Source organism: Nomascus leucogenys, chromosome X, assembly GCF_006542625.1.
Source record: "Nomascus leucogenys isolate Asia chromosome X, Asia_NLE_v1, whole genome shotgun sequence".
Lineage (NCBI taxonomy): Eukaryota > Metazoa > Chordata > Mammalia > Primates > Hylobatidae > Nomascus > Nomascus leucogenys.
The window spans coordinates 18432499-18456452 of NC_044406.1; the positions used below are offsets into that span (position 1 = coordinate 18432499).

Genomic DNA, 23954 nt, shown 5'->3' on the forward strand with positions numbered 1-23954 from the left:
ATCCAGGAAATAACATGAAAATAATGAGATATTATTTCATACTCATGAGATTGGCAAAAATTTTAAAGTCTGATGGCACCCATGTGTTGACAAGAGAGTGGGAAAACAGAATTTCTTTCTTTCTTTTTTTTTTTTTGAGACGGAGTCTCGCTCTGTCACCCAGGCTGGAGTGCAGTGGCGCAATCTCGGCTCCCTGTAGCCTCTGCCTCTCGGGTTCCAGTGATTTTCCTGCCTCAGCCTCCCAAGTAGCTGGGATTACAGGCACGCGCCACCACTCCTGGCTAATTTTTGTATTTTTATTTTTATTTTATTTATTTATTTATTTATTTTGAGACGGAGTCTCGCTCTGTTGCCCAGGCTGGAGTGCGGTGGCACGATCTCGGCTCACTGCAAGCTCCGCCTCCCGGGTTCACGCCACTCTCCTGCCTCAGCCTCTCCGAGTAGCTGGGACTACCGGCGCCCGCCACCACGCCCGGCTAATTTTTTTTGTATTTTTAGTAGAGACGGGGTTTCACCGTGGTCTCGATCTCCTGACCTCGTGATCCGCCCGCCTCGGCCTCCCAAAGTGCTGGGATTACAAGCGTGAGCCACCGCGCCCGGCAATTTTTGTATTTTTAGTAGAGACAAGGTTTCATCACGTTGGCCAGGCTGGTCTCGAACTCCTGACCTCAGGCGATCCACCTGCCTCAGTCTCCCAAAGTGCTGAGATTACAGGCAAGAGCCACCGTGCCCAGCCAGAAAACAGAATTTCCTACCTGCGAAAATTTTCTCCCCAAAAAACGATGAAGCAAAAGGAAACAGTAAGTCTGTAGAGGCACACCTCATTTTGTTGTGCTCTGCCTTACTGCACTTTACAGATACTGCATTTTTTACAATGCAGGGTTTGTGGCAAACCTGCATTGAACAAGTCTATCGGTGCCATTTTTGCAACCTCATGTGTTTACTTCTTGTCTCTGTGTCATGTCACATTTTGGGAATTATCAAAATATTTCAAACGTCTTCCTTATTATCTGTTATGGTGATGTGATCTTTGATGTTACTATTGTAATTGGGGGCACCACGAACCATGCCCTTATAAGATGCAAACATAATCAATAAATGTAGTATGTGTTCTGATGGGACATTCTTCCTTCTCTCTCCCTTTCCTCAGGCCTCCCTACTCCCTGACACACAATAATACTGAAATGAGGTCAACTAATAATTCTAAAATGGCTTCTAAATGTTCAAGTGAATGGAAGAGTCACACATCTCACATTAAATCAAAAGCTAGAAATGATTAAGCTTAGTGAAGAAGGCTCATCGAAAGCTGAGGAAGGCCAAAAACTAGGCTTCCTGGGCCAAACAGCCAAGTTGTGGATGCAAAGGAAAAGTTCTTGAAGGAAATTAAATGTGTTACTTCGATGAACACATGAATAAGAAAGTAAAACAGCCTTATTGCTGATATGGAGAAAGTTTGAGTGGTCTGGATAGAAGCTCAAATCAGCCACAAAGTTCCCTTAAGCCAAAGCCCAACCCAGAGCAAGACTCTAACTCCATTCAATTCTGTGAAGCCTGAGTGAGGTAAGGAAGCTGCAGAAGCAAAGTTGGAAGTTAGCAGAGCTTGGCTTGCGAGGTTTAAGGAAAGAAGCCATCGCCATAACATAAAAGGGCAAAGTGAGGCAGCAAGTGCTGACGGAGAAGCTGCAGCAAGTTATCCAGAAGATCACTGATGAAGGTGGTTACGTTAAACAACACGTTTTCAGTGTAGATGAAACAGCCTTCTCTTGGAAGAAGATGGGACTTTCACAATTAGAGAGGTAAATGCCTGGCCTCAAAGCTTTAAAGGACAGCCTGACTCTCTTGTTAGGGGCTAATGCAACTATGACTTTCAGTTGAAGCCAATGTTCACTGACCATTCTAAAAATCCTGGGGTCCTTAAGAATTATGCTAAATCTACTCTGCCTGTGCTCCATAAATGGGACAACAAAGCCTGAGTGACAGCACATCTGTTTACAACATGGTTTACTGAATATTTTAAGCCCACTGTTGAGACCTACTGCTCAGAAAAAAAAAAAGAATCCTTTCAAAATATTAATGCTCATTGACAATGCACCTGGTCACCCAAGAGCTCTGATGGAGATACACAAGCAGATTAATGCTGTTTTTGTGCCTGCTAACACAGCATTCATTCTGTAGCCCATAGATCAAGGAGTAATTTTGACTTTCAAGTCTTGTTATTTAAGAAATACGTTTTGTAAGACTATAGCTGCCATCGATAGTGATTCCTCTGATGGATCTGGGGAAAGTCAATTGAAAACCTTCTGGAAAGGATTCACCATTCTAGATGCCATTAAGAACATTCATGACTCATGGGAGGAAGTCAAAACATCAATATTAACAGGGGTTTGGAAGAAGTTGATTCCAACTCTCATGGATGATTTTGAAGGGTTCAAGACTTCAGTGGAGGAAGTCAATGCAGATGTGGTAGAAACACCAAGAGAGCTAGAATAGGAAGTAAAGCCTGAAGATGTGACTAAATTGCTGCAATCTCATCAAACTTGGATGTATGCAGAGTTGCTTCTTACAGATGAGCAAAGAAAGTGGTTTCTTGATTGGAATCTCCTCCTGGTGAAGATGCTATGAACATTGTTGAAATTACAAAAAAGGATTTAGAATATTACATATGTTTAGTTGATAAAGCAGTAGTAGGGTTTGACAGGTTTACTTTAATTTTGATGGAAGTGCTACTGTGAGTAAAATGCTATCAAACAGCATCTATGCTACAGAGAAATCTCTTATTTTTTTTTTGTCTTATATTTTTTCAGAGATGGGGTTTCACTTTGTTGCCCAGGCTGGTCTTGATCTCCTATCCTCAGGAGATACTCCTGCCTTAGCCTCCCAAAGTGCTGGGATTACAGGGGTGAGCCACAGCATCCAGCCAGAGAAATCTTTTGTAAAAGGAAGAGTTCATCGATGCAACAAACCTTATTGTTGTCTTATTTTAAGAAATTGCGCCGGGCGCGGTGGCTCACGCTTGTAATCCCAGCACTTTGGGAGGCCGAGGCGGGCAGATCACGAGGTCAGGAGATCGAGACCACGATGAAACCCCGTCTCTACTAAAAATACAAAAAATTAGCCGGGCGTGGCGGTGGGTGCCTGTAGTCCCAGCTACTCAGAGAGGCTGAGGCAGGAGAATGGTGTGAACCTGGGAGGCGGAGCTTGCAGTGAGCCGAGATTGCACCACTGCACTCCAGCCTGGGCGACAGAGCGAGACTCCGTCTCAAAAAAAAAAAAAAAAAAAGAAATTGCCCTAGGCTGGGTGTGGTAACTCATGCCTGTAATCCCAGCCCTTTGGGAGGCCAACGCAGGTGAATCAGGTGAGGCCAGGAGTTCGAGACCAGCCTGGCCAACATGGTGAAACCCCGTTTCTACTAAAAATACAAAAATTAGCCAGGTGGGGTGGCATACACCTATAATCCCAGCTACCTGGAAGGCTGAGGCAGCAGAATCACTTGAACCCCCAGGAGGTGGAGGTTCCAGTGAGCCACGATCGTGCCACTGCACTCCAGCCTGGATGACAGAACAAGACTCCACCCCCTCCCAAAAAAAATTGCCTTAGCTACCCCAACCTTCAACAACCAACCCCTGATCAGTCACCAGCCCGTAACACTAAGGCAAGACCCTTCATCGGCAGAAAGATGATGCGTCACTGAAGGCTTAGAGGACCATCAGTATTTTTTTTTTAGCAATAATATATTTTTAAATTAAGGTATGTATTGTTTTAGACATAATGCTTTTTTGCACACCTAACAAACTACAGTATAGCATAAACATAACTTTTATGTGCATCAGGAAACAAAAAATTGTGTGACTCACTTTAATACAATATTTGCTTTATTGTGGTGGTCTGGAACCAAACCCACAATATCTCTGAGGCATGCCTGTACTACAGATAGAATTAAATATATTCAAAAGCATTTGAGGATATTTAAAAACCTACCTTGAATCATAAATTCACAAAGAACAGAAATAGATGAAAAACAAATAAAAAATGGAAAAATTAAAGAATAAAAGTTAACTGAAATCGAGAAAAAAAAATGGGAGAAAAAGACTCAACTATCTCAAAAGTGAGGAATAAATTACAAAGTGCCCAAGGGAGAATAAACTCAAATTAAAATTTAATAAGGAACACTGAAGGCAGACATGAAAACCACCGAGAAAATAAAAATGACATTGAGGGAGAGGGAGGGAGAGAGAAAGAGTAGTGGGGATAGGGAAAGAAAGGGTCAGAGAGAAAGTAGTGGAAATAGCAAATAGGTAGAGAAAAAAACTAATATTCATATAATTGCAGTCCCTGAAGAAGAAAAAACAAACAATAGAACTGAACTAATATTTAAAACTATAATTTGCTCAGAATGCAAGAAAACATTCCAGAAATTTAAAAATACCTAAAATACCTGAATCTACACATTTAAGGGCTCACCAGGTATCTAGGAAAATTAATCTAGAACAAGTAAGTCTGAAATATAGCCTAGTAAAAACTATGTGATTTCAAACATAAAATTCTCAAGGCTTCCAGGCAAAAAGAATAAATAACTTACAAGTCCAAAAGAATTGGATCATTATCAGATTATGAGATTTTTCAAAAACAAAATACAAAAGCAAGGTGAGAAACAGAGCAGCACTAAAAAATAAAACTCAATGAAAGTAATGTGAGCCGAGGATTTTATATCAGTCATGATGTTCCTTAAACATCAAGGCAACAAGAAAAACAGTTTTCAACATACAAGAGTATAGGGAATTCTGTACTCACTAACCCTTTCTGAGGAATATACTGGAGGATGAGCTTTATTCAACTAAATGGGGGAAATATCAGCAAAAGGACTGATCGTGAGCATTGAAAAATATGTAAATGTACATATAAGACACTAAAAGAAAGATAAGGATGAAGGTGGAAGATTAGTGTAAAATTGCTACACATTGGTCGGGCGTGGTGGCTCACACCTATAATCCCAGCACTTTGGGAGGCTGAGGTGGGCAGATCCCCTGAGATCAGGAGTTGGAGACCAGCCTGGCCAACATGGTGAAACCCTGTCTCTACTAAAAATAGAAAAAATTAGACAGGCGTGGTGTTGCACACCTGTAGTCCCAGCTACTCAGGAGGCTGAGGCATGAGAATCACTTGAACCTGGGAGGCAGAGGTTGCAGTGAGCCAAGATTGCACCACTGCACTCCAGCCTAGGCAACAGAGTAAATCTCCGTCTCAAAAAAAAAAAAAAATTGCTACACATTGTGACAGACTTAAAAAAAGAAAGTACAACTAGAAAATGGGAGAAGAAGAGAAAGCAAGAGAGAATAGTAGAAGCAGTTCCACTGCTATGTCCACAATAGGTGGGTTTAAGGGATACTGGCAGGAAAAAACAGACACACCAGATATTAAGAGGTTAAACAAATCAACACAGGTTGCTGAGACAACTGGATATCCACAAGCAAAAGGTTAAAGTTTGACCCTACCTCACACCATATACAAAAATTAACTCAAAATGGATTAAGGACCTAAACATAAGAGCTAAATCTATAAAACTTGGAAGAAAACATAAAAATAATCTGTGTGATCTTGGATCAAGAAATGATTTTTAAGTTAGGACATCAAAAACAAAGCAACATTATTTCCGATGGCTGCTACAAAAAAATCAAAACAAAACAAAAAACAAAGCAACAAAAGAAAAAATAGATAAATTGGGCATCATCAAAATAACAAGCATTTCAGGGATGTAGAAATATTGGAACCCTCACACATTCCTGGTAGAAATGTAAAATAGAGTAGCCACTTGGAAAAGTTTGGCAGTTCCCCCACAAGTTAAACATAGTTACTATATGACCCAACTATTCCACTCCTCGATAGATACCCAGGAGAAATGAAAACATATGTCTACACAAAAATTGTATACAAATATCCATAGGAGCATATTAATACTATACTATACAATGGAATATGTATCATTTGACCATAAAAGGGAATGAAGTACCAATACATGCTACAACACAGACAAACCTGGAAAACATTATGCTAAGCCAAAGAAGCCAGTCACAAAAGACCACTATTATATGCTTCCCTTCATGTGAAATGTCCAGAATAAGCAAATCCATAGAAATAAAAAGTAGACTGGTAGTTGCTTGGGTGGGAGAAGGGGTGGGGGGGGGATGAGAAATGATGGCTAATGGGCACAGAGTTTCTTTTTGGGGTGAAGAAAATGTTCTAAAATTAGACTGTGGTGATGGTTGCACAACTCTATGAATATACTAAAAAACACTGAATTGTACACTTTAAATGGGTAAATTGTGTTATGTTAATTCTATCTCAACAAAGCTGTTACAGAAAAAAAATCAACTGACAGAGATTCCACACTAAATGTGAATTCAGCATTTACAAATGCAAAGAATAAAAATTCCCCAGGAAAGCCTTTGCAACAAAGAAGCCTCAGGCTGGGCGTGGTGGCTCATGCCTGTAATCCCAACACTTTGGAAGGCAGAGGCAGGCAGATCCTCTGAGCCCAGAAGTTAGAGACCAGCCTGGGCAACATAGTGAAACCCCTTCTCTCCAACAACAACAAACAAACAAACAAACAAGCCACACTCCCATCACAGAAACGCACCAAGTCAGAGCCCACACAAAAAGAGCACAATCAGTAGAATAGTGAGAAGCGGAAGGTAGACCTGAAGAGACCATCATGGATTATTATCTTGGCCACCGTGGGTAGCTGTTATCTTTTATTGCCAGTTCTTCAGTAAGGAGGAGCACAAAGTAGATACAGAATTCCACAGTTGTCTATCATTATCCTACTTTGATTACATAGATGCAATTTCACACACACACACGTGCACACACACACGTGCACACACACATGCACAGATAAATAAGCGAACAAAGAAGTGAGGGCATTTTAAAAGGTGTAAGTACAAAGGTAAATGATTAGAACAAAAATGCAAACCTTCCTAAATACCCCCCCACACACACCCTAATTTTTGTAATAAAAGAGCAAAATATCTACCTCGCATAGAGAAATGGCAAAGATAACAAATACACATAATTATAAAATATGATGGATTTGAGGTCAAATTTTTCAGTCCTAACAATAAATGTGGCTGGACTTAATCCACCTATTACAATAAAAATTTTCAATTTGACTAACAAAAGAAACCTCAACAACTTTTTTTCTTTTTTTTTTTTGAGACGGAGTCTCGCTCTGTCACCCAGGCTGGAGTGCAGTGGCGCGATCTCGGCTCACTGCAAGCTCCGCCTCCCGGGTTCACGCCATTCTCCTGCCTCAGCCTCTCCGAGTAGCTGGGACTACAGGCGCCCGCCACCACGCCCGGCTAATTTTTTTGTATTTTTAGTAGAGACGGGGTTTCACCGTGGTCTCGATCTCCTGACCTCATGATCTGCCCGCCTCGGCCTCCCAAAGTGCTGGGATTACAAGCGTGAGCCACCGCGCCTGGCCAAAGTGATTCCTTTTTTTTTTTCTTTTTTCTTTCTTGAGACGGAGCCTCTCTCTGTTGCCCAGGCTGGACTGCAGCGGCACCATCTCCACTCACTGCAACCTCTACCTCCCAAGTTCAACCGATTCCCGTGCTTCAGCCTCCCCAGTAGCTGGTACTATAGGTGTGCACCACCACGCCCAGCTAAATTTTTTTGTATTTTTAGTGGAGATGGGGTTTCGCCATGTTGGCCAAGCTGGTCTCAAACTCCTGACCTCAGGTGATCCACCTGCCTTGGCCTCCCACAGTGCTGGGATTACAGACGTGAGCCACAACACCCAGCCCCAAAGTGATTCTGAATGGTTAAAAATAAAAGGTTAGGCCGGGCATGGTGGCTCACACCTGCAACCCCAGCACTTTGCGAGGCCGAGGCAGGCGGGCGGATCACCGGAAGTTAGGAGTTCAAGACCAGCTTGGCCACCATGGCAAAACCCTGTCTCTACTAAAAATACAAAAAAATTAGCTGGGCATGGTGGCTCATGCCTGTAATCCCAGCACTTTGGGAGGCCAAGGCGGGTGGATCACCTGAGGTCAGAAGACAAGCCTGGCAAACATGGCAAAACCCCGTCTCCACTAAAAATATTAAAAAAATGTAGCTGGGCATAGTGACATGCGCCTACGGTCCCAGCTACTCAGGAGGCTGAGGCAGGAGAATCACTTGAACCCGGGAGGCAGAGCTTACAGTAAGCCAAGATCACACCACTGCACTCCAGCCTGGGCAACAGAGTGAGACACAGCCTCTAAATAAGTAAGTAAATAAATAAATAGCTGGAAAAGGTATACGAGGCAAATGGAAACTTTAAAAAGAGAGTAGGCGGCTGGGCAAGGTGGCTCATGCTTGTAATCCCAGCACTTTGGGAGGCTAAGGCGGGTGGATCACCTGAGGTCAGGAGTTCGAGACCAGCCTGGCAAATACGGTGAAACCCCGTCTCCGCTAAAAATATAAAAAAATGTAGCTAGGCGTGGTGGCGCGCGCCTATAGTCCCAGCTACTCAGGAAGCTGAGGCAGGAGAATCGCTTGAACCCAGGAGGCAGAGCTTACAGTGAGCTGAGATCACGCCACTGCACTCCAGCCTGGGCAACAGAGCGAGACTTCGTCAAGAAAAAAAAAAAAAAAAAAAAAAAAAGGCCGGGCACGGTGGCTCATGCCTGTAGTCCCAGCACTTTGGGAGGCCAAGGCGGGTGTGTAGCGGAGTCAGGAGATCGAGACCATCCTGGCTAGCACAGTGAGACCCAGTCTCTACTAAAAAAAAAAAAAAAAAAAAAAAAATTACCCAAGCATGGTGGCAGACGCCTGTAGTCCCAGCCACTCTAGAGGCTGAGGCAGGAGAATCGCTTGAACCCGGGAGGTGGAAGTTGCAGTGAGCCGAGATCGCGCCACTGCACTCTAGCCTGGGTAACAGAGCAAGACTCCATCTCAAAAAAAAAAAAAAGACTAGAGATGGCAATCCTGGTCTCAGGCAAAGCAGAATCCATGTCCTAAAGCATTAACTGTGACACAAAAAGACACTTTTTAATCCTAAAAGCCACACCCCACAATGAAGATATAACATATAAATATATGTATTCATATAAACATAACACAGCAATCACCTTCATGAGACAAAAACTACAAGAGATGTGAGGAGACACTGGAAACACACTAATAATAGGAGACTTTAATACATCATTCTTTGTACAAGACATATTAGGTGAACTAAAAATAAAGAGACCTAAAATCTAAACAACATATTCAACAGAGTAACTCTTACGAATGTTTATCAAACTCTACATTCTGATACTAATGAATACAGTTTCTTCTCAACTGCTCACACCACATTCATCAAAATAATCATATATTAGGCCACAAAGAAAAAATATTTCCACTTCAATAAAGTGGAAATATTACAAACAATATGTCTGATTATAATGTAATGAAACTAGAATTTATTAACAAAAATTTAAAAAACAGAAAGGCTTTCCATCTAGAAATTTAATAGCCTACTATTAAGCAACTCCTGGGTATTCCAGAACTAAAATTATACTTTTTTTTTTTTTTGAGACGGAGTTTCGCTCTTGTTGCCCAGGCTGCTGGAGTGCAATGGCACAATCTCGGCTCACTGCAACCTCCGCCTCCCAGGTTCAAGTGATTCTCCTGCCTCAGCCTCCCGAGTAGCTCAGATTATAGGCATGCGCCACCACGCCCAGCCAATTTTGTATTTTTTTTAGTAGAGACAAGGTTTCTCCATGTTGGTCAGGCTGGTCTTGAACTCCCGACCTCAGGTGATCTGCACACCTCGGCCTCCCAAAGCGCTGGGATTACCGGCGTGAGCCTGGCCAAAATTATACATTTTTAAAGAAATAATGACACTGAAAACACTACATATCAGATTCTTTTTTATTTACTTTTTTATGTTTTTAAGGCTAGTCAAGTGAAGTAGCAGGAGTGAAGAAGGAACAAAGAAATCTGTAACTGGTTGTCATCGATTAGTTGTAAATACCACTGCACTCGAACCAGCTTACAAATCCAATTTTATAGCATGCATTTAAAGCAGTAATCAGAGGAAAATTCATTGCACTAAACACAATTATTAGTAAAAATGAAACAATAAAAATAAGTAAATTTTATTCCAAGGTCAAAAAACACTTAAAAATAGGCTGGGCACCGTGGGCTCACACCTGTAATCCCACTGCTTTGGGAGGCTAAGGTGGGAGTACCACTTGACGCCAGGAATTTGAGAATAGCCTGGGAAACATAACAAGACCCTGTCTCTAGAAAAAAATAATTTTAAAAAAAATTAGCTAGGCGTGGTGGCACACGCCTGTAGTCCTAGCTTCTCGGGAGGTTGAGGCAGGGGGATTGCTAAAGCCCAGGAATTCAAGGCTACAGTGAGCTATGATAGACCACTGCACCCCAGCCTGGGTGACAGAGTGAGACCTTGCCTCAAAAAAAAAAAGAAACTTAAAAAATAACAAAATAAACCAAAAGAAAGGACATGGAAGTAAATAATAAAGATGAAAGTAGGCCAGGCACAGCGGCTCATGCTTGTAATTCCAGCACTTTGGGAGACCGAGGCAGGAGGATTATTTGAGGCCAGGAGTTCAAGGCCAGCCTGGGCAACATAGGGAGAACTTGTCTCTACAAAAAAAAAAAAAATCAAAATTAGCCAAGTGTGGTGGTGCACCACTGTAGTCCCAGCTACTTGGGAGGCTGAGGTGGGAGGACTGCTTGAGCCCAGGAGGTAGAGGCTACAGTGAGCTGAGACAATGCCACTGACTGCACGTCAGTCTGAGTGACAGAGAGAGACCTTGTCTCAGGAAAAAACAAGCAAAAAAAAGATGAAAGTAGAAGAATGAGGGAAAAAACAGAAAAACAGATCTAATTAATAATTCAAAATTCTGTAGTTTTTGAAAAAAATAACAAAATAAAATAGATAAACCATTAGATAACTTAAGGAAAAAAGCACAAAAACACAAAATGCGGGCATGGAGGAAATAAGATGAAAAAATTTGAAAATAATAAAGGATGTCTTTGTAGACCGCTACCAAATAAATTTGAAAACCCAGATGAAAGGGATAATTTGCTAGAAAACTACAGATCACTAAAATTTTCTCCATTAGAGTTAGAAAGCTTAAATAGACCAATTTCCACAGAAAAAAAATTGAGAAAGTTATAAAGGAAATATCACATGAAAAAGTGTCAGGCCCAGATGGTTTCACAGGGAATTCTACCAAATCTTCAAACACGAGATAGCCTCAATGCTCTATAAATTATTCCAGAGACAGTAAGGCACAAGAAGGATCAAGCCTGCAGGAAAATCGACCTTTGGAGGAAGATGAACCAGCAAAGGAGAAACTGAGAAGGAACTTCCCGGGAGGAAGAAGGGAACCCTGGAACACAGTATCTCAGAAACAAAAGAAGGATGTTTCAAAAAGGGAGACTTTCATGGTAAATACCGCAGAGATCAAATAAAAGGAATGAAAAGTGTTAACACATGTCTTGAGGACTAAACTGAGAAAGCCAATTATTAACAACTCTTTGAAACAGTCCAGCTGGGAAGGGAAGGGGAGGAGAGAAACTAGGTAGCGGCAGGGTGATTAGAGGTCTAGGAACGAGGTTTTAAAATGGGAGAAACTTGAGTCGGTCTCTTTCCTTTTTTTTTCCCCCCCTTGAGTCCCGGTGTCACTCCGTCACCCAGGCTGGTGTGCGGTAGTGCAATCATAGCTCACTGCAGCCTTGAACTCCTGGGCTCAAGTGATCCTCTCGCTTCAGCCTTTAAGTAGCTGGGACTACAGGTGCATACCCTATACCCAGCTAATTTTTTTTAAATTTTTTTGTAGAGACAGGGTCTTGCTATGTTGTCAGGGCTAGTCTCAAACTCCTGGCCTCAGGTGATCCTCCCAGTTCAGCCTCCCAAAGTGCTGGGATTATAAGTATGAACCACCATGCCCAGCCAGTACATTTATTCTTAATAAGGAGAGACTATTTGCCTGGCATTAGGGATCTAAAGTAGAATGACAGTCATAGCAGAGATGAGTCTAAGTCCAATTAGTTCAATGTTTCCTTTGATTCCTTAATATTAACTCCAAATAACGTGGTCAATTTTTCCCAACATTCCATATTTACATATTACCTTCTTCATTGGTCCAAACTGAATTTATTTATTTATTTATTTAGAGACAGAGTCTTGCTCTGTCACCCAGGCTGGAGGGCAATGGCACAATCTCGACTCACTGCAACCTCCGCCTCCTGAGTTCAAGCAATTCTCATGCCTCAGCCTCCTGAATAGCTGGGATTACAGGCATGCACCACCACGCCCGGCTACTTTTTGTATTTTTAGCAGAGATGGGGTTTCACCATGTTGGCCAGGCTAGTCTCAAACTCCTGACCTCAGGTGATCCGTCCGCCTTGGCCTCCCAAAGTGCTGGGATTACAGGCATGAGCCACTGTGCCCGGCCCCCCCAAACTGAATTTTTATCAGTGGTCACATTCTATGTAAATTTATCAAACATGACTGAGTACCAGTGACTGCTAGGGGGTAGGAATAAAAAGTTAGAAGAGACCTAGTTTCTTTCCTGGGGAAGCTAAGTCGCTAGTGGGTAAGAATGATGACATGAGTACCAGCAGTTCCTGGTTTACCAAGTGTTGTACACGTACTATGTCATGTAATCCTCACAACAAACACATGAGGAAGCTGGAATTACCTCCAGTTCACGAGTGAATAAAGCCAGCCTCAAAAGAGTTAACTGATCTGCCCCAGGTGGAGGACCTGAAAGTAGAACCCAGGTTCTTGGACTATAATACTACCACTTCCTCACCTTGCGAATCCTACCTTCAGAAAGATGACCCTGTGGAGACTGCCCGGTCACTTGCTCAGGTGCGTGGTCAGCAGAATTGGGCTTTAGCATACTTGAGAATAGTTGACATCAGGCATCACATCTAAAATTGCCATCTAAATTTGGAAAGCAGCTTTTATGCCCTCTGCTGCCTGGATAATGTAGCCTGCAGGGCACAAAGACCATGTTTTATTTATCGTAAGCCCAAGTACTGTGTTTTATTTAGCGTTATACCTGTCCCTCTCAGCTTTATATAGTGCTTTTAAATATTTGTTCCTTCAACATTTGTGCAGATTCATTCACTCACCTAATTTCATAACCCTGATAAAGTTTTGAATATAATCTAGGGCAGTAGTAAAACAAAAAACTTCAAATTTAAGGAGTGAAAGAGTATGGGGGCAAAGGGTATCAGAGAAGAGCCCTTTGAATTAAGATATTTACTTTAAAAAATGTATGAACCTCAAGATGCTTCTGTGCTCTGAAATTTTTACCAGATGGTAATAACATGGCTGGGTGCAGTGGCTCATGCCTGTAATCCCAGCACTTTGCAACGCCAAGGCAGGAGAATCGCTTGAGCTCAAGAGTTTGAGACCAGCCTAGGCAACATAGTGAGACACTGTCTCTATTTAAAAATAATAAGTTAAAAATAATTTTTAAAAATACCAACAAGACAAAGTGTGTCCAAATGTACTTTCCAGGAATGTTTCAATTGACCCTTAAAATTATCCTTAAGAAAGGTAAGACAACTGTATTATAAACCCTAATGCATCATTGAGGAAAGAGTACCTTAGAAAAGTGACTTGTTCAAGATAATCAGATATACTGGATTTCAAGGGGATCCTAACTTTAAATCTCTTGTTTATTATGTCTTTGCCTCACCTAGATAACCTTTCTTTACTAAAATAGTAAAGGTGCAATAAAAGATGAGAAGCTGAAGTGCTATCAACAAATAAGAAAAAAGTGATGACTAGAGAGGGGTAGTTGTACTTGGTTGGAGAGTACAAGTATGGCTCAAAAGTATTCCTATAGAAATCCCTTTAAATGTTGCCTTTTGCTAGGGTGTGGGTAAGGACACTCACAGATTGTTGGTAGGAGTGCAAAACAGCATATCCTTTCCAGAGGGAAACTGAGCAATTCACATTAAAAAAAAAAACCCTTATCTGCACACTCTGCCCAACAATTCTATCATCTAGGAATGTACACTTAGAAAGTAATCATGGGCCGGGTGCGGTGGCTCACACCTGTAATCCCAGCACTTTGGGAGGCCGAGGCGGGCAGATCGCCGGAGGTCAGGAGTTTGAGACCAGCCTGGCAAATATGGTGAAACCCCATCTCTACTAAAAATACAAAAAGTAGCCGGGCATGGTGGCACATGCCTGTAGTCCCGGCAACTCGGGAGGCTGAGACAGGGGAATCACTTGAACCCAGGAGGTGGAGGTTGCAGTGAGCCGAGATCGTGCCACTGCACTCCAGCCTGGGCGACAGAGTGAGATTCGAAAGTAATCATAGATATGCAGACTTTTACATTTACCCAACAATGTATTTTAATAGGGAAGAACTGAGAATGACCAATGAAATAAATTATAATATTACAGCCATATAATGGCATGCTATCTAGTCAGAAAAAGATAATTACAAAGGAGAATTCACTTTAGAAAAACTCATGTATTAAGCTCTGCATAGAAAAAGACTGGAGGTGTATAACCACATTCACAATGGTTACTTGGAATGGTGAAACCATATTCACCATGGTTACTTGGAATTTGGAATAGTGAAACAATATATCTTCATTGTGATTTCTATCTTAGAAATGTGTATAAATGGCTAAATGTTCCTATATATAAAAATGTTTCTAATAAGACGTTTTAAAGGTTTCTTGGGGGTGACTGAAACAGCTGTGATTTCAAAATAAAATTTTAGTAGCCATTTAAAAAAACATTAAAAATAAAATATTGCTATACCATTACCATTAAAATACCAATGAAAAATAAAGCCCTCGTTATGAATCCACAGCAAAACCTTTCTTTTCAAATTCTGGTCTGTCGTTCGGACCTGTTCACATTCAGAAAAATGCTAAAAACGCTGCCTGGCCAGGAGCCTAAAGAGGCCTTCCTGATTTCTACCTGCAGTTTGTAATTTGTTCCAGGAAGAAAAAAAAAAAAAAAAAAATAGGCAATCACCTAATAGGTAGTTCGAAAAGCACCTGAGTAAGAAAATATTTACGGGGTAGGTTTCGCTCCCATTTCTTTCCCTCGAGACCTACCAACAGGACAGTCCTGACAGCGACTGGCCCAGTTTCCCAATACAACCCAGAGAAGCACAGGAGATGCGCCAATTTTCAGTAGACGCTTCTAAAAAGACAAGTTTTACTTTACAATGCAGGATAATGAGCAGCCTTCACTACTCATTCTCGACGTTAACAGAGGAAGATGCCGCTGCGCGGCAGGAGCGCCTCACCAGGACAAAGCGGGGTGCGGGGGGGGGTCCTTGGTTCAGGCCCCGCAGGCGACGCGTCCAGGGCCGCCTCGAGAACAAGGGCACCGTCCCCGGACACCGCCTTCCCAGCCCCCGCCCTCTTGACAGATGCAGGGAACCGCGGGGACCGCAACCTGCCCGACGACGGCGGAGGATCAGGGTCGCGGCAGCAGGTGCCCGGGTCGCCGTGCCTGTCGAGGGACCTCAGGGGCGCCGGGCAGCTGTCCCCTGGAAACCCGCGCCGGGTCGCCGCGCCCGAGGGAAGGCGCTGACTGAGGGACCTATGGGGCGCAGAGGAGCTGTCCCCAGAGAACCCGAGTCGGACCGCCGCATCCTCCCCGCTGCCCCATCCGCCACCCCGAGAACCGCCCCTCCTGGGTGGCGGACACGCCCTCCCTGCGGGCCCAGGCCTCCTCGCCCCGCCCCCCCCCCAAGCCGCTCACCCGGCCGGGAAGTCCCCGCCGCCGCCGCCGCCTCCGCCTCCGCCTCCGCCGCCTCCGCCGCCACCGCCGCCGGCCCCTCGGGCTTCGCCCCTCACTCTGCCGCCGCCTCCCACAGCAGTGGCACCCCAGCCGCCTCTGCCGGGCCGTAGGACCCGGAACCACTTCCTTCCGGAACCGCCTCGCCCCGCCCCCGCCCTGGCCCCGCCCACTGCTCGCGGCCTCGCGATGGGCCAGTTCTCCAGCCGACCCCTATCCTCTACTCTCCCGGCGAGGGTGCCCCGCCCGGGCTTCTCGGGCCAGAGCCCTGCGCCCCCTGCCGGCCGTTCCCACCGCGGCCGCTCCGTCCCTCTGCCACCCTCCCGCCGGGTCCTGCTAGAGCGCCTGCGCCCTCTGCCGCCCTCTCGCCGGAAAGGAGGGGACCTAATGGGCGTTCCAGGTCCAGGGATCCTGGGGGTTAAGGCCCAGGGATTGGAGGTCACCCCTCAGTCACGGGCAGAACTTGATCCCGTGGGCCTTCCAGCTTTGTGCAGATCTCTAACCATTCACCTACCCTCTATCCATTTCCCACGCCTCAAATTAAGCATATTCCTGGAAAACAAAGCCTCCCCTCTGGACTTCGCAAATGGTCGGATGGTACCAACATCTATCCGTCATCCAATTCAAAAGATTGCCTCATCTCTGTCTACTCGCTTGGTTTCTCCCCTCCCGCACTCCATGCACCAGCCTCAAAGGTAGTGTGTCTTCTTCACTCTTGAAGCTTTCCGCTTGACACTGATATTCTTTCTTCCCCTTGTGAAATAGCTCTTTCAGGCTCTATGCCATCTGGTAGTAACACCTTTTGCTCTCCCTTGTCACTGTCACCTACTGACTGCCTGGCATTAGTTTTCCTCTCCATCTGATTTACTGCCATCCTCCCAATGAATCCAACATCCACAACCCAGCCTGGTTTCCTTCAGTTCCTCAACCCGAATGACCTTTACTTCTACTTTGTTCACCTGCAGTCTAGAAAATCTAGATATTCATCACTTGATACTGCTCCATCTCTAAAACCTTAAATGTTGACATCTCACTACCCAACTTAAACCCATGGCCTTTGACTACAACCACTTTTTTATTTTTACTTATTTATTTATTTTGAGACAGAAATAAATTTATTTATTTATTTGTCACCCATGCTGGAGTGCAGTGGTGTGATCTCGGCTCACTGCAACTTCTGCCTCCCGGGTTCAAGGGATTCTCCTGCCTCAGCCTCCTGAGTAGCTGGGATTACAGGCTGCTCCACCATGCCCAGCTAATTTTTTTTTTTTTTTCAGTAGAGACAGGGTTTCCCCATGTCGGCCAGGCTGGTCTCAAACTCCTGACCTCAGGTGATCCTCCCGCCTCAGCCTCCCAGAGTGCTGAGATTACAGGCGTGAGCCACCGCGGGCGGCCTATTTATTTATTTAGAGATGGAGTCTGGCTCTTGTCACCCAGGCTGGAGTGCAGTGGTGCAATCTTGGCTCACTGCAACCTCTGCCTCCCGGGTTCAAGTGCTCCTCCTGCCTCAGCCTCCTGAGTAGCTGGAATTACAGGTGTGTGCCACCATGCCCGGCTAATTTTTGTATTTTTAGTAGAGATGGGGTTTCGCCATGTTGGCCAGGCTGGTCTCAAACTCCTGACCTCAAGTGATCCGCCTGTCTCAGCCTCTCAAAGTGCTGGGATGACAGGCATGAGCCACCGCGCCCGGCCTTTTTATTTAGAGTCAGGGGTCTCACTTGGTTGTGGTCCTGGCTGGAGTGCAGTAGCATAATCATAGCTCACTGTAACCTCAAACTCCTGGGCTCAAGTGATACTCCTGCCTCAGCCTCCGGAGTAGCTGTTGCAACAGACGTGCACCACCATGCCCAGCTAATTAAAAAAATTCTTTTTTGTAGAGACAGGGTTTCGCCATGTTGCCCAGGCTGTTCTGGAACTTCTAAGCTCAAGTGATCTTGCTGCCTCGGCCTCCCTAAGTGTTGGGATTACAGGCAGGAGCCACTGTGCCCAGCCTTCAACCACTCTTGTAAGCAGAGCCCCCCGCTTTGCCCTTTGACTTGTCCTAACATTAAACTACCTCTTAAAACTCCAGTCTGCATTTTCCATTCCTACGTCTGCATTTCCAAACACTGCTTGGGCGGGGAGAAAGCCACACGACTATCAAAGAATGATGTCACTACAAATGTATGGATGCCCACCACAGTGGAGAGCCTGGTACCTCTTAGTAATCATTTTATGTGACCCTTTTATGTGATCTTTTTTCCAATAATTGCTGTTACAAACCCTTTTGCCACTCTTTTTAAGCCTTATATCAATGATCATTTTCCTTTCTTCATATATGACTTTGCTTCCTGTTTGGCAGAGAACATTCTTTCGAACAGCATACAAACTTTTTCATTATCTATTCTCTAGCCTCTCTTCCCCTTGTACACAATGCTCTGGTCATACTGAAGTTTTTGTAATGCAAGAATAAATAATACTTTTTCTTTCTGGTTAAGAGGTGTGAGTCCTTTTCTACCTGCATATATATGGCTTCAATTCAGAAACATTTTCTTCCATTCTATCTTCAAGAATTGTTTCTGCTCCATTAGCTCTAATCTCTCTTTTAGGAAGAGCAATTAGCTATTTTAGTTCTCTGTTTTATTTTTTCTATTTTTATTTATTTTTTTTTTTGAGACAGAGTCTCTCTCTTGTCACCCAGGCTGGAGTGCAATGATGTGATCTTGGCTCACGGCAACCTCCACCTCCTGGGTTCAAGCAATTCTTCTGCCCCAGCCACCTGAGTAGCTGGGATTACAGTCGCCCGCCACCATGCCCGGCTACTTTTTGTATTTTTAGTGAAGACGGGGTTTCACCATGTTGGCCAGGCTGGTCTCAAACTTGTGACCTCAAGTGATCTACCCGCCTCAGCCTCCCAAAGTGTTGGGGTTACAGGCATGAGCCACCGCACCGGCCTGTTTTATCATTTTCGTCTTTCATCCATTTCCAGCATTTCCAGTAGACCTCAAGTTTGCTTTATTGATACTGATATGGCTTTCTAAAGCATTATTTCTGTCTCTATTTTGACTCAAACTTTATTATTGAGATTTTTGTTTCTTTGTATTCTCCCTCGCCCGGTTCTCTCTTGTTACTCTAGTAATCTCCATCTCACCCTTTCATTTCCTTAGGAATCTCTGTTCTGATTTTATAGAAAGCCTATCATATTCCAAAAGGATGCTAAACTGGTTGTGAAATTTTTCTTTCAGATTCTGCAGATAATCCTTTTCAGACGTATGCTCCTTTGGGACAGGTGCAGTGGCTCACGCCTGTAATCCCAGCACTTTGGGAGGTCAAGGAGGGTGGATCACTTGAAGTCAGGAGTTCGAGACCAGCCGGGCCAACATGGGGAAACCCCCGTCTCTACTAAAAGTACAAAAATTAGCTGGGCGTGGTGGCGCACGTCTGTAGTCCCAGCTACTCAGGAGGCTGAGGCAGGAGAATCGCTTGAACCCAGGAGGTGGAGGTTGCAGTCAGCCAAGACTGCACCACTGCACTCCAGCCTGGGTGACAGAGTGATGCTCCGTCTCAAAAAAAAAAAAAAAGAAATGTGCTCTTTTTTCTCTTCCATTCCCATGGTTTCTGTGTCTTCATTATATATAAATATAAATATATATACACACAAATATAAATGTATATACACACATATTTATATTTATAAATAAAAAATATATACACACATATATACACACATATACATATATGCACACAGATATATATGTATGTGTGTATATATATTTGTGTATGTGTATATATGTGTGTGTGTGTATATATATATATATATATATTTCTTTTGACTCCTCTTTGAACAAGGTAGTCTTTTTCCAGACTCACAATTGTCAACAGACAGCACAAGTAGATGGTCCTTGGCCCTATTTGCTGTCTACTTGTGTGGAAAGAGAGGTTAAACAGTTTGCACATAGTCCTTGGTGCCTATATAAATAGCATACATGCACATGTACGCAGAGCAAGCCTAAGAGAAACGGAGTATCATCTCCCTTGCCTTTCCTTTCCTTCGGGTTTCATGTGAAGCCAACTCCGCTTCAGACAAGGAGTCTGTATTGGTAAGAATAAGCTATGCTACAATAACAACCCCCAAATCTCAGTGGCTTAGAACAGCAAATGTTTATTTCTCACTTACATTTCACATCCATCATGGGGCAACTTTGACTCTTCTGTCTGGGATCCAGACTGAAGGAATAGACCCTGCCGGAGAGTTTTCCACTGTCATATCAGAAGAAAACAAGCAAGGGTGGGACCATACACTACATAGTGAAGCTCCTGCTTCAGGCCACCAAATCAGAAACTCTAGGGCCGGGCATGGTGGCTCACTGTAATCCAAGCACTTTGGGAGGCTGAGGTGGGTGGATGTTCTGAGGTCAGGAGTTCAAGACCAGCCTGGCCAACATGGGGAAACCCTGTCTCTACTAAAAACACAAAAATTAGCCAGGCGTGGTGGTTTGCACCTGTAATCCCAGCTACTCAGGAGGCTGAGGCAGGAGAATTGCTTGAACCTGGGGGGGCAGAGGTTGCAGTGAGCCAAGATTGCACCACTGCACTCCAGCCTGCGTGACAGAGCCAGACTCCGAAAGAAAGAAAGAAAGAAAAAAGGAAGGAAGGAAGGAAGGAAGCAAGGAAGAAGAAAGAAAGAAAGAAAGAAAGAAGAAAGAAAGAAAAAGAAAGAAAGAAAAAGAAAGAAAGAAAGAAGAAAGAAAGAAGAAAGAAAGAAAGAAAGAAGAAAGAAAGAAAGAAAGAAAGAAAGAAAGAAAGAAAGAAAGAAGAAAGAAGAAAAGAAACTAACTCTAGGAGTAGGGCCCAGCAAACTTAATTTCGGCAAGTCTCCAGGTGACTCTGACGCACCCTCAAACTTGAGAGCCACTGCTGCATCGCTTGTACTCCCTGCAAACCAGAACGTGGACATAGAGGCTTGCTGTAATTCAGGGTAGTTTTAAAATCCTTAAACCAGAGAAAAATGTAAACAGTTTTAAAAGGAGCAATTCAGGCTGCAATGCAGACTTAGACAAAGTACATACTGCCATCGTCATCTTTTGGAGACCATCAGCTTCTGGGGAGACCTATCGGCTGCCTTGGCACGTTCTCCCGCCACCCTTCCGTGTGGCTTTCTTTTTTAAATGCTGATGTGAGAAAAAGAAAATTGTGAAGTAGTAGGACAAATAGCTTTCTCAACCCTTGAAAACACTGTTGTCCAGATTGACCCTAGTTTGTATGGTGATGGTGTGACTTCAGCATCTCCATTAGCGCTTAGAACCCGGGACTGGCAGAACCAGGTGCATTTTCCCTTGCCTTAACGATCTGACTTTTGTTGTCTGGCTTAACGCTATTAATGAAATTTAATGTATAATGCTTAGCTGGCCCTGTTCCCTCCTCCTTGTCTTCCATCCCATGATATAGGCATTTTTTTGTGGACGCTGTCCTTTCTTTACCTTTGCTTTTTAAATGGCTTTGTCAACAGCAGAGTGCAGACAGAAATGATTTATATTGTTTGGATGAAAATGTTTTTAGACAGGCTTATGCTGCAGGTTTCTTTTTGCTCATTCTAGTCACTGCCTGTATGTCTGTTGTCCTACTGAGATGGAGGACAAATTCCTAAACAAAATTTGGTGGTTGCTACTAGTCAGTCCTCTGGTCCTATAAATTATTTCTGATGAACTCTTTTGTAATGTAATAGGTGTAGTGGCTTGGCTGTGCTGAAAGACATATAATATCTGTGGTTTTAAAACAATGTCTTACAACTCAGCAATTATTTTGAAAAACATCTTGAGGTAGTCTACCTGCATTAATGCAAGGCAAAAAGGAGGAGTTTGAGACCAGCCCGCACAACATGGCAAAACACTGTCTCTACAAGAAAACACAAAAAATTAGCCAGGCATGTTGGTAGGAACCTGTTGTCCCAGCTACTTGGGAGACCGAGATGGGAGAATCACCTGAGCCCGGGAGGCAGAACTTGTAGTGATCTGAGATTGCGCCACTGCACTCCAGCCTGGGCAACAGAGCAAGACCCTGTCTCAAAGAAATAAACAAATAAAAGCAGCCTGGCCAACGTGGTGAAACCCCGTCTGTACTAAAAATACAAAAATTAGCCGAGTGTGGTGGCGCACGTCTGTAATCCCAGCTACTTTGGAGGCTGAGGCAGGAGAATCACTTGAACCTGGGAGGGTGAGGTCACAGTGAGCCGAGATTATGCCACTGCACCAGCCTGGGCGACAGAGTGAGGCTCTGTCCCAGAAAAAAAGGAAAGAAAAGAAAAAGTCCAGTGCCTTCCCACTGTAGAAACTATCCCCAAATCCCTACCTACCATACATGGTCTCTTTTGTGTCCACGCACAACCCCAAAACCAATTCAAAAGTCATTCATCTCTCCAAAACTTCATTTGCCTGACGAATTTACTTTGTTCAACCCCATATTTACTAGGTACCCCATAGTCTTGTCTTAAGTTTTCACTCCAATTCCCACTCTCCCTTGGACTGGTAGGGAAAGAGAACATAATGGACTCTGTGGTAGATTTTACAATAATATATTCAAAACATTTACCACCCTTCCCTCCCCAGGCCCCTTACTAGAAAATGGAAAAATGACACAAAGTGACTCACATGATACTCCCACTGAACAGCTCTGGTCTAAGCCAATCATGGCATGGCAGAGATGACTAACTATCCACCAAATTATGTGTGTTCTCTCCTCCATAGAATAGCAATATCTCTGGTAAGAAGCAAACTAGCCAGGGAATATACTTCCCAGCATCCCTTGCATCTAAGTAGGGCCACATGACTAGTTGTACTAACGGAATGTGAGAGGAAGTAGTACATGTCCCTTAGGGGCCCAGGTGTTTAAGAAGTCATGTGTCTTCTCCATACTCTTTCCCTGTTCTGTCAGCTTGATGCAGAAAAACATGATACAATTGGAAGATGAGGGGGCCACAAGATGGAGAGAGCCTGGTCTCTGACTTATGACTCAGAGGAGCGTCGTAATCAGGCACATCTGTTTGGGACTTACACATAAGGAAGAAAAAAACTAGTATTTGAGCCATTCTGCATTTTGGGTGTGCTGTGGTTGTTACAGAAGCGAGCATTACCTCAACTAATAACGTGGGATAGTCTCACTCCCTTTGGCAGGTGATGAGCTGAGGGGTAGGTGGAAGACCTAGTACTGGCCAATGAGAAGTAGAAATCTGCTGCTGGGGGCTTCTGGGAGAGGGTTTCCTCCCTGGCTAAAGGAAGGAGCAGTAACAAGGAGCAGCCTGCCACTGACTTCTTGCCTTTGACCATGATGGTGTGCAGTTGGGATGCTGGTGCTGCAGCGACCTTCTTCAGAGCCAAGACACTCAAAGAGATGCTGCCTTAGAATCCTGACGCCACTGAGCTGCCTTTGGAGCTTGTTATATATTATGTGTGATAAATACACTTAATATTGAAACCGCTTTCTGCTGTATGTACTGGGACCACTCAAACTGGTACATTTATTCTCAATAGAGAAATCATTCATTCAACAAAGATTTATTGTGTGTCCACTGTGTGGCAGGTGCTGTTCTTGGTGCTGGGGATTCAATAGCAAATATGAAAAGTAGGGTCCCTGGGACCTTTATCTTGTGATAGACTGTGGGTCTGGCAGAAAGACATGCAGATCAAAGGCCACAATTATATTTTTATTAATATATTAGAGATAAGGCCTCTGTTACCCAGGCTGGAGTACATTGGCACCATCACAGCTCACTGCAGCCTTCAACTAACTTCCTGCCTTAGCCTCCCAAGTATCTTGAGCTCAAGCTATCCTACTACCTTAGCTTCCCAAGTATCTGGGACTACAGGCATGCACCGTCATGCCTGGCTGTTATTTTAATTTTTGTAGAGAAAAGGTCCCACTATGCTGCCCAGGCTGGTCTTGAACTCCTGGGCTCAAGTGATCCACCTGCCTTGGCTTCCCAAAGTCCTGCGGTTACAGGTGTGAGCCACTGTGCCTGGCAGAGGCCATAATTTTAATTCATAGAGTTTCTCAGTAACAACTGTGTTTATTCACTCACAAATATTTACTCAATATCTATGTTGGGTGATAGGAATATGACAGTCTTGCTGTCATGACACTTACAGTGAGGGAGATAGACCTTAATCAAAGAATCTCACAAATCAATGTATC

At 43.9% G+C, this 23954-nt stretch overlaps 1 protein-coding gene across 1 annotated transcript in view; it reads right to left on the bottom strand.

Moving 5' to 3' along the window:
* BCLAF3 (BCLAF1 and THRAP3 family member 3) overlaps positions 1 to 15790 on the bottom strand; it is a 75272-nt gene extending 59482 nt beyond the window's left edge. The window contains exon 1 of the mRNA XM_030807268.1: positions 15753 to 15790. The gene's annotated coding sequence lies outside the window, so the exon portion shown is untranslated. The remainder of the gene's footprint in view (positions 1 to 15752) is intronic.
* Positions 15791 to 23954: the final 8164 nt, after the last annotated feature.